Source organism: Rattus rattus, chromosome 2 (genome assembly GCF_011064425.1).
Source record: "Rattus rattus isolate New Zealand chromosome 2, Rrattus_CSIRO_v1, whole genome shotgun sequence".
NCBI lineage: Eukaryota > Metazoa > Chordata > Mammalia > Rodentia > Muridae > Rattus > Rattus rattus.
This window is the reverse complement of record NC_046155.1, coordinates 1,758,486-1,769,247: the sequence shown is the minus strand read 5'-3', so window position 1 is coordinate 1,769,247 and position 10,762 is coordinate 1,758,486.

Sequence of the window (10,762 nt, the reverse complement as noted above, 5' to 3'; positions counted from 1 at the left end):
CCATGGCAACCATGTTGGGAGGTGGGGCCTGCTGGGGGCTGTTTCAGTCAGAGGGCTCTAAGCCCACAAAAAGTTTAGTTCCAGCCTTGGAAGGGTTGGAGGGTGCGAGCCCACTTTCTCTCTCTCCCTCTCCCCCACCTACCCAGTCTCCCTTCTGACTTCTGCCAGGGGATGAAGCCATATGAGGACCCTCACCAGATGCCAGCTGTTAGCCAGATGTTCTCAAGACAGTCCAGCCTCCAGGACCAGAGCTGACAACAAGACAGGAAGTTACAGGCGTGGAAGGCTGGGGGGTCTTAAGCTCCTCTCCAAGGACGAGGGCTGTACTGGCAACAAGCACCTCAAGGCTCTTTGCTCAGGGTAGCCAGCTTCTGTAGGGGTGGATGGTGGGTTGCAGAGGGTAAGTAGGGAGCTACAAAGCACTCTGGGAATTGTTTTCGGTCACCTTGGATGAGAAAAGCTTTTGCTCAGAGCTGTTCACACTGCTTGGATGGCTGCTTGGCTCTTGCTGTTATCCTGAGCAAGGCAATGACCTGGTCTGTGCCCAGAACGGCCTGGCCCTGGGTTCCGACCTAGTCCTGTGCACGGGTTTGAGGAGGACACTTAGCTTTTCCTCCGCTTATGAACAGGCTAGAAACAGAGAGTCCTTGAAGAGAGTCCCAGCGGGCTGGGCTGTGCATGCATGGGATTGTGCGGACATACCTGGCATTGTCATTTGGTGTCTCACAGCTAATCATTTATAGAATGGAATTTTTAGTTGGGGCACTCTGGTATGTGCCTTTAGTCCTAGCACTGAAAAGGCTGAGACAGGAGGATTGCCATAATTTCTAGACCAACTTGGGCTACCTATTGAGTTCCAGGCTAGTCTACAGAATGATACCCTGTGTCTCAAAAAAAAAAAAATAGATTTTCAGTTACTAAATTAGTTTTTTACACAACCCCTCCGCATCCACCCCAGGCTACGTGGTGTAAAGATCTAGGTGTGTGTAGGGTGGAGCTGGACTAGCTTAACTCTTTGGGGACAGCTCCTAGCCTAGACCCCGTGTTCAGGTCGGACATCCCAGTTGGGATATGATGTGCTCATTGGGGAAGTTCTGGGGGGCACTGCTGTGACTGAGGAGTAGGACCCAGAAGGTACAGAGAAAGACAGTGGAATCCATGATGGCTTGGCTAGAAGAGGGAATCTGGCTTCACTCTCAGCCCCCAGCCTCCCTGCCCCAGGACGGACGGGCCCACTAGATCCAGCCCTACAGCTTCCTCCCCACGGAGATGACCACACAGACTGACTCAGTCCTTCCTTCCCGTCCCTGCCACTTCTTCCTGGAAATTGCCCTCATCCTAGACCCTGACCTCTGCGGGCCCTAGAGGATACAGTCAGAAGCCCTCCCCCAAGGGTAGACAGAAGCGAAGTCCGTCAGTCCTCTCAGCTGGGCTGGAGCCAGCTCTCCACGTCTTGGAAATACAGGGTCCCGAGAAGTAGATAAGACGCCAGAGACGTCAGGGGCAGTCATCTTGGGGGCATCCAGGGAAGACACTGTTCTCAAGACGTGTGTGAGCGCCTTTTCTGGGTCACGGGGTGTCTGGGAATGGTGAAGTAGCTGTGTGCACCCCTGGGGAGCCTCTGATGTCCCAGCCCAGCTTGGCTTGCAGTGCCTGTGGCCTGAGCCCACCCCAGGTCTGGGCTGGATTTTTTTCTTTGATTGTTTTGTGTTTCCTTCCTCCCCGGGACTCCTGCCAAGCCCTGCCCTCCCCTCCTCCCTTTGCGTTCCCTTTCAGAGAACTTGACATCCAAGGCTGGGGTTCCAGATGAGCAGTCACACATGGAGTCACCCTAGATGGTGGCCTCTGCCCTGGAGCCTTCCTTGGGAATTGGGTGGTAGGGCCTTCCTGGGGGACTTTCCTTTAGGTTTTGGGTTTTGGCCTCTAGTGCAGTATCATGGGGTTTTCCAGAGTGGTGACAGTCCTGTCCTAGTAGGGACAAGCCCAAGCACTTCCTCCTAGAAGCCTTTGGGAGTGTCTTGGCCCCATGGCTGCCACCGGTAATAAATGAAAGTGTCATTAGGGGCTGCCTTCATGATCTCCGGTATAGACTTCCTAGGTGACTCGTCATTATTAGGATGTCATTCTGATCACAGTTTCACCCTCAGCCCTCCCACCTCTCTCTGGCTGGTGGTGTTGCAGGTGCATGCCGACAGAGATCCTAAAAGGCCTTTTTGTGAGGCAGGGTTTCTCTACATAGCTCTGGCTGCCCTGCAATGTACTGTGCAGACCGAGCTGGCTTCTAACTCACAGAGACCTGCCTGCCTCTGTCTTTTGAGTCCTGAGCCAAAAAGCCATTTTTGCATGTGACCTTTAGCTCAGGACCTGCTAGTCTAGAGAAGACACAGTGGCCAAGCTAGACCCAACATCTGAATAGCTGATGTAAACATCAGTTCTAAATCAGTTTGGATGTGACATCATGTAGTCCCCAGGTGATTCAGCATCAAGCTCTGAATCACCGCCAGGAAGACTTAGTCAGTGGCTGGGTATCAAAAGAACAAAAGAAGGGGCCTGCAATATGGTTTAGTGAGTACAGGTGCTTGCTGCAAAGCCCAGCAACCTCAGTTCAATACCTAGGACACACCATAGAGGGTGGTGGAAGGAAAGAATCAACTTTCAAAAGTTATCCTCTGACCTCCACATGTGCACCATGAAAACACACACACACACACACACACACACACACACACACACACACACACACACACACACACTACAAAACAGAACTGCAGAGATGGATTTGCTGCCAGGAATAGAAAAACAAAAAGGAGGGTTAACAGGGCTCCAAGGAAAGGGGACACGTGAGTACTGAGTGGGTATTAATGGGTGAGCTGGAGTTTGCAGAGAGCAGAGGAAGCCTAGAGAGACTAAGATCAAGAGGACTTGGCACATACAGGGTGTGACCATAGATGAGACAACATTCAATAGAGCAAGATGCAGTCAGCTTGACACAACTCAGAATGACCCGAGAAGAGGAAGCATCAAATCCGATCAGACTGGCTGTGACCATGTCATCCGGAGACTGTTGAGACTGTTGACTGGGCGGCACCATCCCTCAGCAGGAGGGTCTGGGCTGTAGCGAAAGCTAGCTGGCTATCGTCCCAACTTCCTGGGTTCCAGTGTGAGTGAGCCCACACCCCAACTTCTAAACGGTGGAGGTTTTTACTTGGCCAGTCTGAGCCAAGTGATAGTTCAGGGGTGGAAATGGGGTAACAGTAAACACGAACTTTGGAAATCCTGGGACTGTGAGGGTTCCAAAGGCCAAGACTAGGGATGCTGGCAGCCAGCTCTGCTGCTGTAAGGGAAGGGCCTGCCTGAGAACAGAGCAGCACGGAAGAGGCAGAGGTACTTCCTGTGTGGCTGCACAGCTGTAATTCCAGAGCTCAGGAGGTGCAGGAGGAAGATCAGGAGTTCAAGGCCAGGCTCAGCCTCCAAGTTGAGTTCAAGGTTAGTCTAGACTACTCAAAACCTGCCTTTCCCTCCCTCCACATAAAGAATGCAGAGCCAGGAAAGTGAATCTGTGAGACTGTGCTCCTGGTCCTAGACATACCCAATGCGTTTTCCCTGTGTGCGCTAACAAATTCCAGGTTTTGCTCGGAGTTTTTGGTATGGTTTCTGTCACTTGTCACTGAGAAGCAAAGGCTCATTGTGTGACTAAGGACCAGAGATGATAGTCATGACAGTTGCTGGATGTGTCGGGAATGACAATAGGTGTCCTACAGGGGTATCCCACAATTAGATCCTTCTCCTTCTTCTCCTTCTTCTCCTTCTTCTCCTCTCCTTCTCCTCCTCCTCCTCCTCCTCCTCCTTCTCCTCCTCCTCCTCCTCCTCCTCCTCCTCCTCTCCCCTCCTCCTCCTTCTCCTCCTCCTCTTCCTCCTCTTCCTCCTCCTCCTCCTCCTCTTCCTCCTCCTCCATCTTCCTCCTCTTCCTCCTCTTCCTCCTCTTTCTCCTCCTCCTCCTCCTCATCCTCTTTTCCCTCTTTCCCCCCTTCCACCTTTTTTTTTTTTTTTTTTTTTCAGAGCTGGGGACCGAACCCAGGGCCTTGCGCTTCCCTAGGCAAGCGCCTACCACTGAGCTAAATCCCCAACCCCCCTTCCACCTTTTTGATCTTTCCAGACAGGGTTTTTGTGTGCAGCCTTGGCTGTCCTAGAACACACCTGGCTGGCCTCAAACTCACAGAAACCCAACTGCCCCTGCCTCCCAAATGCTGGGATTAAAAGGCATGTGCCATCACCACCAGGCATTCTTTTTGTTGTTTAGAGACAGGGTTTCACTATGTAGCTCTGCCTGGTCTCAAACTCACTGGCTAGTCTTACGTCAACTTGACACAAGCCAGAGTTAGACGAAAGGAGGAAACCTCAATTGGAGAAAATGCCTCCATAAGATCCAGCCATAGGGCATTTTCTTAATTAGTGATTGATGGGGAACCCCGTTATAGAGCTACCTCTGGGTGGGGCTGAGCTGATGGTCCTGGGTTCTATAAGAAAGCAGGCTGAACAAGCCATGGGGAGCAAGTTAGTAAGCAGCACCCCTTCATGTCCTCTGCATCAGCTCCTGATTCCAGACTCTTGTTCTGTTTCAGTTCTTGTCCTGACTTCCTTTAATGATATGAAAGTGTAAGTCACATAAACCCTTTCCTCTCCAACTCACTTTTTGGTCATGGTGTTTCATTGCCACTGCAATAGAAACCTTAAGTAACCTTTCTGGTGGCGATGACTTCCCCATGAGAACATGCCTCTTGAAAAGGATCTCCTTCATCCCTCTCCAGGAGAGGAGAAGAGGAAACACAAGAAAAGGTGCCAGGTGCTGAGCGCTAATTCCTACTTTATAGACATGAAATACCCAGAATGCCATAAAATCACCACGGTCGGGTTGGGGATTTAGCTCAGTGGTAGAGCGCTTGCCTAGGAAGCGCAAGGCCCTGGGTTCGGTCCCCAGCTCCGAAAAAAAGACCCCCCCCCCAAAAAAAAATCACCACGGTCTTTAGCCATGCACAGACGGTAGTCTTGTGTGTTGGAGGCTACGATGCACTCTGTCCACCTACAGCTGGAAAAGCAAGGCTGGTGCTTCTTCAGGAGGAAGCAGCGCTGAGAGCCCCTGATTCAAGATGTGTGGGAACCTTCCCAATAAACACATTTTGGATTAAAAAAGAAAAAAGAAACTCTAAGTAAGGCACCCACCGGGTGGGGATTTAGCTCAGTGGTAGAGCGCTTGCCTAGGAAGTGCAAGGCCCTGGGTTCGGTCCCCAGCTCCGAAAAAAAAAAAAAGAACCAAAAAAAAAAAAAAAAAAAAAAAAAAAAAAAAAAGACACCCACCATATAGACTGGCTTTGAACTTGTGTCTAAGTCTCCTGACCCTGTCTCTTGAAGGCTGGGATTACAGGTTGCGTTCCCATGCCCAACCCAGATTCAGGTTTCTTTTTTCTTTTTTTTTTTCCAACAAGGTATCTTTTGGTATCATGTGGCCCAAAACTCAGTCATATCAAGAGTCGTTTCCCAGTCACCCCTGACCTCTAGGCATCCACTTCTCCCAGAGATGATGGCATGACCAGCTTTTACAGATTCTCCCAGAACTATTAGTAAACATATTTTTTTTTTACACAAATACTAAACATTTAGACAAGTTGAACCCCCAAATCCTGCAGGGACTAATGGAAGCCCCAGGGAAGGCACTGCTGGAGACAGATGATTCTGAAGGGGATGGGGAAAACCATCTCTTGTGGGGCCTCTGCTGTTTTCTGTTGGCAATATATTTTGTAGACTGCTTGCTGTGGTTTGATATGCACCATTCCCTGAGTATGCTCAGGATGAATTTTAATTCCAGCCAGGCACGGTGGTGCAGGAATGTGATCCCAGCACAAGGTACTGAGACTGGTCTCGAACTCTATCCAAACTAAGACAACAGAGAACATGACTGTCCTTGTTCTTGGAGATCGAGTGAATATCATAAGGGACATGCTACGGAGAACTTCAGGAATGAAGTGGCAAGAAAGTTGTGACTATTTTTGTTGTTAAAGGCAAGGATGGGATGTGGCTGGAGAGGTGGCACAGCGGCCGAGAGCTGCTCTTTCACAGTGCGATCCCCAGCATCTGTAGTCAGGTGGTTCGAAACTGCCTGGAACTCTGGCTGCAGTGGGTTCTAACACCTCTGGCTCCTAGGGTACCTAAACTCACATACACATAGCCCCCGCCCCACACACAAGTTAAAAATAAAGATAAATCGTCTTTTAGAAGCCGGTGAGATAGCTCAGCAGGTAAAGGCACTTGACTAGAAACCATGATGACCTCAGTCCCCAGAACCAACATGACGGAAGAAGAGACCCAGCTCTCACAAGTTGGGTCTCTCACCTCCATAAGCTGGCTGTAGCACGCATGCCCCATCCATCCAAACGAACAAACAAACAAACGAACAAATAAATGTAAAAACCGAAAGGTTGGTGATGTAGCTCAGTTGGCAAAATCCTTGGCAAGTATGAGCGAGGCTCTGGGTTCAGCCGCTAGCACTGAATAAACCGGGCATGGTGGCATGCCCATGTAATCCCAGCACTCAGGAGGTGGGAGGACCAGGAATTCAAGGCCAGTCTCAGCCATACATTTAGTTTGAACAGGATATAGGGATAACCCCAAACCCTGTGACCCGTATATATCCCTAGAGGCACCTTCTGTTATCAGAAAAATTCTAGGGGCCTCAGGCACTTGTGGGAACAGCAGGCTTTAGGAGAACACTGCTTGGGGTCAGGCATGACTTTCCTGTCCATCTCTGCTTGTGTGAGGGGTCGCCTGTGGCCCGCCTGGCAAGAGAGTGCTTGGAATACGCTCAGTGCAGTAATGGTCAGAGGTGAGCCTCCTTCCCCAGTCCTGCTCCTGCCAGGTGGACTGATGGCTCCTGCTGCTGACTCCCGTCATGTTCCTGCTCCCGTTGTGTGTGGGGACAGCCCTGGAGGCTCTGGGCATGATCAGGAGTGTGGAGTGGGCAGTGGAGACAGAGTTGGCTGGGCTCTCAGAGAGAAGTGTCCAGGAACCAGGGTCACTGGGGTCATGGGGAGCAGCTGTCCTTAAGACCTCTGAGGGGCCTCTGGGCCAGGGCAGCTGCAGGCCTTCAGCTGTCAGGCTGGCTCTGGGCTCGGAGGAGCCTGGGGCTGGAAGAGGGTGGGGCTGGGAATGTGGAGCTGGCTTTGGTTCAGTCTGGTCTGAGGGCAGTGTACTCTAGGACCCTAGGCGTTTCCAGGGCATTCCCACAGGGAGCAGAACAGTTATGGGTAAGTGAGAGGTGGCCAGTTGGCGGGACCCAGCTGATTGAGCCCATCTTGGACGTCTTTGGAGGTTTCCCAGTCCTTGCTCCAGATCCCCACCATGCTCCTCCAATCCCGACCTTTGCCCTGTGACTCTTAGGTTCAAATGCTGTTCAATGCTTTCTTTATGGGTGAATTTATAATACCCAACCCCTGCCAGCCTCCCAAAGCTGAATTGGACTAATAACCATGTCTCAGCTCCTAGCAGAACAGTGAGTGTTCTTCCCTTTCTCTCCTCTCAAGCACAGGCTGGGCTGGTTCCCAGGACTCAAGTCATCCTCGTGGGCCGGCTGAGTGCATTGATGTCTGACAGATGGGGCTACACAAACTCATGATTCAGAGTCCAGCCCCCTGGCTTCCACCATTCTGGAACCTCAAACTTCTTACAGCTTTATACATTTAAGCAACTCACAGGTCCTTAGAAGGTCCTTTCCAATTTTGAACTCAATGTGTAGCTGAGGCTGGCCTCACCTCTCTTGTTTTTGTTTTGTTTTTCAAGGCAAGGTTTGTGTAGCCTTGGCTCTGCTGGAACTCATTCCGTGGACCAGGTTGGCCTCAAACTCAGAGATCCACCTGCCTCTGCCTCCAGTGCTGGGGTAAAGGGCATGAACCACCATCGCCTGGGGCCCCAGAGTCTTGATCTTCTACCTAGGATTACAGATTAAGCTACCATGCCACTATGTCTGGTTAGTCCAGTGGTTTAGTTTTTGGTTTGTTTTTCAAGACAAGCTTTCTCTGGGTAACAGCCCATCCTGGACTCGTTTATAGACCACCTGCTTCTGAGTGCGAGGGTTAAAGGCATAAACCACCACAACTGGCCCAGTGGTTTAGTTTTAAAACTAAAAAAATTTGGGCTGGAGAGATGGCTCAGTGGTTAAGAGCACTGACTGCTCTTCCAGAGGTCCTGAGTTCAAATCCCAGCAACCACATGGTGGCTCACAACCATCTGTAATGGGATCCGGTGCCCTCTTCTGGTGTGAATGAAGACAGCAATGGTGTACTTACATACATAAAATAAATAAATAAATCTTTAAAAAAAAAAAAAAAAAAAAAAAAGAGCACTGACTGCTCTTCCAGAGGTCCTGAGTTCAATTCCCAGCAACCACATGATGGCTCACAACCATCTGTAATAGGATCCAGTGCCCTCTTCTGGTGTGAATGAAGAGAGTGATAGTGTACTCACATACATAAAATAAATTTTAAATAAAAAAAAAAAACTAAAAAAATTTTTATTTGGGATATGTGACAAACTTCATTTATGTTGTTTTTTTTAAAATGATTTTATTTTTAACTTCATGTACTTTGGTGTTTTGCTTGCGTACGTTATCTGTATGAGGGAGTTGGAACTGGAGTTATAGACAGTATATAACTGTCATGTGGGTGCTGGGAATCAAACCCAGGCACTCTGGAAGAGAAGGCAACCCCCCCACCCCCCCGCCCGAGCTGAGGACCAAACCCAGGGCCTTGCGCTTGCTAGGCAAGCGCTCTACCGCTGAGCTAAATCCCCAATCCCGAAGGCAACCTTCTTAACCACTGAGCCATCTCTCCAGCCATAATTCTGGGGTTTTTAAAATAATGTTTTTTTTTTGTTTTTTTGTTTTTTGGTTCTTTTTTTCGGAGCTGGGGACCGAACCCAGGGCCTTGCGCTTCCTAGGCAAGCGCTCTACCACTGAGCTAAATCCCCAACCCCTTAAAATAATATTTACTTTATGCGTATGTGCTGGAGTGTGTCTATTCATCATGTGCTGTCCCAGCTTGAGAAACAGAGCAAGGAAGGCTTTGTCTCAACAAAACCAAAACCAACCAACCAGCCGAAGGGATGGCTCAGGGGCTAAGAACATTTGCTGCTGAGGGAGAGGGCCTGAGTTTGGTTCCTAGCGCCTACACGGCAGCTCACAATCATCTGTAATTCCAGATCTGATCACTCTGACCTCCGCAGGCTCCTGCATGCCTACACACGATGCACATACATCCCAGGCACACACGTGTCAAATAAATGCTCTTTTAAAACTTCAAAAGTTGAAGTTTGCAACTGGAGCTCTGTGAGTTCAGGACAGCCAGGGCTACACACACAAACCCTGTCTTGAAAACAAAACAAAGAGAGAAAACAACGTAAGACCTCACCATTCCTACTCGAGACCTCTCTGGCAGGTTTAGAAGTTCTGGGCTGGAGGGAGGAGCGGATGTGCATGCACGGAACCATGAGGTGGTTCAGCCAGGCCCAGGGCCAGCAAAGTGAGGACTCAGCTCACAGGAAGTGAGTGGGGCTGAGGAACCTGGGGTCAGGGGAAGGAAACCACACCTGGGGTGACTCCAGAAAGCAGGGCAGATGGCAGGATCTAAGGACCAGTGTCCCTGTCCCGGCATCGGCCCAGCCCCCCTACCCCTGGGTGCCCCTTAGGGCTCCACCTCCCTTGCTTTGCTCCTGGCACTCAACTGAGTTCCCACGAACGGGAACTATGAGGGGCTTTTGTTCCCTCGGCAGCTCTGCCCTCCCAGAGAAGGGGCTTGACTCCTAAAGGGCAGCCATGCCTGAAAGAGGGGAGAGCAGTTGCCTGCCCTCTGTGAGGGACAAAAGTGCCTTGGGTAGGAAGCAGAGTCATCACTTTGTCCTCAGCTCTTGTGTCACGGGCACACTCTGAAGCTGCCACAAATGGAAGTTGTAAGGCAGATGGGGCCCTCGTCAGCCTAGTACTTCATCCAGTTTCAGAATCCTACGTCCAAGAGCAGGCGCCCAGGTGAGCTCCAGCAGCGGATGCTGTAGAAGAGTGTCGGACAGATGAAGTAAGGTCCAGGCAGGCAAGCTGGCAGTCATTTGGCACCAACTTCCTGACAAGAGCAAAAGAAACCTTCTGGTGCCGCACCCTTTTTGTTTGGGTTTTAAATGCCTGCCTGGCTCTCCCAGATCATCTCCAGCCCCATTTAACTTGTACCCAGGCAACAGTCCGGGGCTTCCATTCATGCTTAGTGACAGAGTCCCCTTGACTCACTCGCAGCCCCTCCCACTGCTACATCTCCATTTCTTCCTAAGCCTCCAAATGTCCTGGTAGTTTAATCTTCCCAGACCATTTCTAAGGCAAGGGGGGGACAGGCTGAGAGCTCACGCTCGGCTTGGTTAAAACGCAAAAGCTCATATGTGCCATGCATGCCACTCCTGAGGTTGACAAGTCACCCTGCACTGTGGACCATTAAATGTTTCCTGTGTTTAGAAGCCAGAGAACAAGGGTTATTGGCTCAAGCCAAGGTTGTTTTTACGTCTTTCCTTTAAGGCACTTCTTTTTTTGGAGACAGTCTTTCTTCATAGCTGTCTTAGAACTCACATTGTTGACCAGGCTGGTCTCAAACTGAGAGATCTGCTTGCATCTGTCTCCCTTATGCTGGGATTAAAGAGATACCCCACTGCCTTAGGGTTTCCATTGCTGAAGAAGCAC